The sequence below is a fragment of the Centroberyx affinis genome, unplaced genomic scaffold, assembly GCF_046629955.1.
Source record: "Centroberyx affinis isolate AG114_WGS23_722 - 3 ecotype Tasmania unplaced genomic scaffold, CSIRO-AGI_Caff_v1 ptg001013l_1, whole genome shotgun sequence".
NCBI classification, from domain to species: domain Eukaryota; kingdom Metazoa; phylum Chordata; class Actinopteri; order Beryciformes; family Berycidae; genus Centroberyx; species Centroberyx affinis.
In genome coordinates, this window is record NW_027279575.1 from 190,437 (window position 1) to 196,436 (window position 6,000).

Below are 6,000 nucleotides of genomic sequence, written 5' to 3' on the forward strand. Positions count from 1 at the left end.
TATGCAGAGATATTGTAGCATGAACAACAGAGTGTGAGGCTTGATTCTCCACAACATAAAGTAGGTTTCCTTGGCTGAGTCTAAAACAACATTCTTTCCATGGAGTAAAAAGTCTCAGTCAGATTGTGCTGTATTTTGTTTCTTCCTTCAGTATGTAAACATTGCCAACTCGGCACATAAATTGAAGTGCGCACTCCTGCAGCGCTGTGCATTGGTGGTTTAGTGGTGTTTCAATTTATGTAGCATCCATGGGGTCGGGGAGATGGAGTGAGGCCACTAATATCGCCGTTTATATTTTCACTACCAGTTGGGGACACCAGGGACTAGTCTTGCTGCTGCAGAAGGAAAGGAAATCGCCCCCATTTTTTTGGACTCCCAGTCGATAAATGAGGCCATTGGTTGGAACATCTGGAAAGGATTTGACTGTTTCTCATCGTCTGCTCGTCTGAGAACCTTGGCTTCCAGTCAGGAGAGCACAGCAATACTCCAAGTCTGAGAATCGATGAAGTCAGGGAGTTTAAGGGCAAACAATTACTCAACGGAACCGTAAATGTTTAATGAGTCAACACTGACCATGAGAAAACACTTTAAAGATACAGTTCATGAAAGATCCTTTTTTATATGGCATTTGAGGATCATTTTAGATCACTGAGAAAACGCCTTCTGGTGTGCGTCCACAGTGAGAGATTTTGACAGGGAAATATGACGACTATGAAGTCCAGCTTTGCGGTGCACCTCAAGTCCTTAAAGCATTTTGGAATGCAGGGAACAGAGAAGCTGACGCTGAAGCTCCTTGTTATCATAGTGGCCAGTATACCTGTCTGTCATGCAGGAGAGTGGGGGGCAGGCAAGCTCCATGAAGAAGTCGACTCTATTCCTCTCATATTCTACGCATCTTTTCTTAACAGGAAAACATACGATGGGGCGTCACGGTGACACAGTGGTTGGTTTGACCATCCTTAATACGGGACAACACAGGTGTTAGAGCCAGTTTTGTTTTGTCCCAAGACAAATGATGCCACCTATAGGTGAAAGGTTGACAAATAAATACAGGAGCAAATGGCTTGCGCCGGCGCCCCAGCCTCTTAACTGAATCAGGTGTGCACAAGCAGCAGCTGCAAGACGCCATCGAGATACAGTTCTCAACCGCAAATGCAGAAAGCAGTAGAATAAAAACAAAAACAAGTGTAAAGAAAGGAATAGTTAACCGAAATAAGAAAGTTTTATTTGCTCCTTTTGATTTCATTTGACTTGTAAAGACCTTTTATTTTTATAAATGTATTTGAGTTTACTTTGTTCGGAGCAAGCCAAGCCAAGCCAACAAGAAAACACAAGACATCAACAAACTGTAACTCAAATAACCTGCATGCTGGAACTTTACAGTGTCTAGTGGCTAAAGTTGTTAATAAAAGAAGGCATGACCCGGGGTTTAAGCCTGCATTTTGGCCAGCATCCGCCCTGCTGAATTGGCAGAACAGTAAATGTCTACCAGCTTCATGGGTGCTGTTCTGTAGCGGACCCTGACCTCTGACCTCTTTGCAGGGGAGCATGTGAAAAGTGAATTTCCCTATGGGGATCGATAAAGTATGATATTATTACAGAGAAAGCTGGAATAATACATGCTAACACTTTGCATTCTTGCGGCCATGAAGAAGATTAATACAGTCAATATAAAACACTCCGTAGGGAAGGGATATTTGTCATGAACAGTCTCTATTGTTGGAAATATTTACAGTTAACCACATTATAGTTGAACAGGTAAGATTTGTGTCTTCCTCCTGACAATGATGCAAAGTGCTGTTGAATAAGGAATGTATAGGAACACCTAGCCTCTCTCTGAGGTTTTTAACACGCAAGTCATGCTTTCATATTATACAAACACTTCTGGACTGAAGTGAAGGACTGATCTGGATTGAGCACACACTGATTATGGAGGAGAGTGGGTGTGTATGTGGGTAAATTACTCAATTTCCAACAAATCAAAGCAGTTCATGTCAACAAGCTGTTTGTGATTACCATGCCCACTCAAAGCAGATGAGAAACTGATGTGTTTCTCACGTGGTATCACGACAGCATCACAGATATCTGAACGCAAGAACATAATAGATATGTTTATGATGATTGAGCATCCATGTCAGCCTTATATATTGGATTTTTAAGTGAGTGCACGAGATACTTTAAAGGTTATTGAACAGTATTCTGCAAAAAATGTGAGCCATTCCTGGATCCATACATGATCGTGCTCCTGCTCCACTGCTGACCTGGTAGACCTTATTTCTGTGTTGAGACATCCATCACAAAATGACAGGTTCAAGACAAATAATCATATCATTTCCATAGGGAACACAGAATACGAACACACAGTTACACGGAGAACACCAATAATAACACTGGGCTTCAATGAGAGGGATTTATAATGGGCCTTTTGATAAATCCATTAGGTCCTGATCATGTTGCTGTTGTCTCTCAAATTTGGCAAATTGATTGGTAAACACAGTAGGCCGGTTATATTTATGTGTGTTTGATTTAGAATGAAACTGGAATGTTTAAAGCACATCTGATCTGACACTGAGCGTGTTTGAGCACTAATAACTAGTAACTGGTAATGATCAGACTATGGCAATAATTCGATTGACATGTTTACATGCACTCTAATGCGATAACAGGGAAAACCCTGGTTTACATGATTCAGTCATAGTTGGAATTTTCTCCTTAAGGAAGTGCACACGTAGCTTATTTTTATTTGATCTGTGTCTCATTACTTTGCACTACTTACTGTTTTACAGTTTAACAAACGCTCTCCTACTTCTTCTTCCGGGGACGTTGTTCTCTATCAGGTTATGTTTGCGCTCATGCACAGATGTAAAAAATCAAAAGAAATCATCAAGTGTGAATATCCGCTGAATAATTTGAAAGATCGGACAAAAACCTAGCTGTGTTAATTGGGTTTCTCATACTGTGATAACTGCCTTCATCCGGTTAAGGAAATCACACTATGCTGTTTACGTGAACACTTGAATAATCAGGAAATTGCCTTAGTCAAACTATGATCGGTTTATTAGTGTGCATGTCACCAGGCTCATTTAGACCTAGATCTGGCTGCATCATCGTCTGTTCCTGAACAGCTCCTCAATGCACTACACATCATTGCACCATTCATGATGTTCATGTTCATGTTTTTTTTACATACATGTTCTGACCATTTTCAAAACAAACCCTCACATGGCTATATTCATACAAACATAAAAACACAGGCAGTGCCTTGTCAACCAAAACATATTTCCCCTGAACATAAACACATTTGACGAGATCCAATTGTTTCCACTTGTTGTAGAATCTGCTATGGGAATCGTTTCATACTGGGAATTCTGGCTTGATAAAGGAGCTGCTCATCTTCACACATTTCACACTGGAAAACCAGTTTGCCAGTTTGGATGTCTCTGCCAAAAATGGAGTGAAATCTGAACATATGGAAAAAGAAAACAACACTGCTAACGACTGGGAACCCAGTAAAATCCCATGAAACTTTAGGATGCATCTGCACATCAAAGTCATCCTTGGAGACATACAGTCAGGAGAGCAATGACTCTCTCGCTGGGTCACAGTGTGTACGTTCAAGTTAAGATGTGAGGAAACACAAGGGGAAAGTCAAGGAATTGATTTTAAAATGGTATGCATCCATTTTGGAAAAATCTTATCTGATGTTCATTTGTTAATAATTAAAAACACATTACTATCTTCTCTAAAATGTTATTTTGTAAGTAAAGGGCTACAGAGACCTATCTTAAAGACTATTAATTAAGGAGTTTAACTTTGATGCCAACAATCATCTTGTCAGAGTAGATGTCGTATTGTTCAAATGGTAGATGGCTCATTCGCTAATAGAAGTCCTCAAGTCTAAATTTCAGGTTTTGAGGTATTCACTTGCAAACTTTGAGGTTGGCTGAATCTTCAAACAAACTACACAGTGCTTGAAGTGATTGAGCTGACAGCATGAGAGTTTTTTTCAAAATATGGCAGTAAAAGCTGTCTGGCTCCAGTGACAAAGCACCATTCCAGATATCAGAGGCAGAAACCTTAAAGGACCCTAAGTGTGACAGAAAAAGAGATGCTGCAAAGCTTTTCCCGAGATTTTCTTTGCTACTTTGAAAGAATTTCTGTTCACACACAATGAGAGTGAATCCCAGGGTTGGATAGGAAAATGTATCCCATTACAGTAACTGAAATCAGTAACGTAATCTTAGGGATTACCAAACCTCAGTAATGTATTCTGATTACTTTCACTTACTTTCAGAGTACTTTGCCATATTTCAGGTATAAAGGTACAGATGAGAAAAAGTGAGAAATTACAAATTTCAGGAAATTTATTTCAGATTTTGCATGCAAACAAATTTTCTTCTGCACCACATTTAATAAAAACAAACACCTGCCACTATTTAAATGGCCTTCCAAGTTTCTTGCTTTTGTTTCTTTTTTTTTTACCATTAGTAATCCTCTAATTTTCCACAAGTATCTCTAATCACAATACAGAATACAGTTCTTCCTAAAAATTTAGAATACGTAACCCTAGCGATTCCCCATCTTCCACTGCAGATAGAAAACTCCTGCAGAAGTACCTCACACTACCCTCTCCTCACTGAATCATGTCCTCTCTCCCATATCTTTTCCCTCTGCATTACTTGCTGTAATATGATCATATCTTAAAGTAATAATCTGTGACATTTTTATTTATATTGCTGACTGATATATCACAGTAGTGATACCCAGTCCATAAAAGCTTCTACATTTGCTGCTCTAAAAACCTGGTGTCGCGCTGGTCTTTCCTGGAAAAAATCCTCTGCATTTTTGTAGCAGTTTGTTTGGAATAAATACAAGAACTTGAGCATGAGCAGAGATAGCCATCATCGCTGCAGAGACAAAGAAAAGAGCGCCACCTACAGACACTCAACCTTCATTAAGTTCAGTTCAAGTTATTTATATAGGTCTTTATCACAAGCAGGTCTCAAAGGACATTACACAGAATGAGCCTAACTACATCTAACTGATTGACAATCAACCATAGAAGAGAATTATGTAACATAAATTCAAGGAAGCAAAACAAAGCACAAGACACACAATAGCAAGTTTTAGCAAGACATAGCAAGCTCACCTATATTCTACATAGCCAAACCTACCCAGCACTACCAACCTTAGACCCTCGATGTATACACAAGGAAAAACACCCAAGAAAACCTTATTAGGAAAAAGAGTGGAAGAAACCTCGGGCACCAACAGAAAATCCAAGGAAAATGATGACAGCTTGTCTCTCATTCTGGTCATTAGTCTACTTTCCTCCGGTGCTGGTGGATATCTGAGGAACACAAGACACACCGGTGGTATATATACTATATATGGATATACAGCAAAATAAATAATAGGCATAAATGAAAATGAAAAAGCAATATGGTTGCAGGTCTGTTTCTCAGGCATTTCAGACATGCAGAGTTCAACATGCATGACCCCTGAAAATCCTACAGTCTCTTAGCGACTTCAGCACATGTAAATAGTTGCACTTCTGGCATGCATAAAAAATGTAAATGTCTGTCCTCTTCCATCAAGTTGCTTGGCAGAGGGAGAGGAGAAGAGAGAGGAACAGGGCAAAGAAAAGTGTGTGCTGTGGTTTCAATTTAAATTTCAACATAACTGGCAGATACACAGATTTTCAATGTACCTGAAAATGGTTGGTGTAGCGTGAGTTCCCAGATAAACTACATATTTTTCTGAGGTTTTTGCGTAATTCTAGATGGGACTTTTTATGTTTTGATAAAGTAGATAAAGCAGTGATAATTGATAAAACAGCGGTGGTTAAAGTGAGGCGGTTTGCCAAAATTGTGGACACTGAATATGGGATCTTAGCATATGGTGGTTTTTTTGGTCGTAACTGTATGCAATACTTGCTTGAGGTTATTCGAAAAAAACAGTTTAGCAATGAGGAAGTTCTTATAGCCAGATGCATAGGAA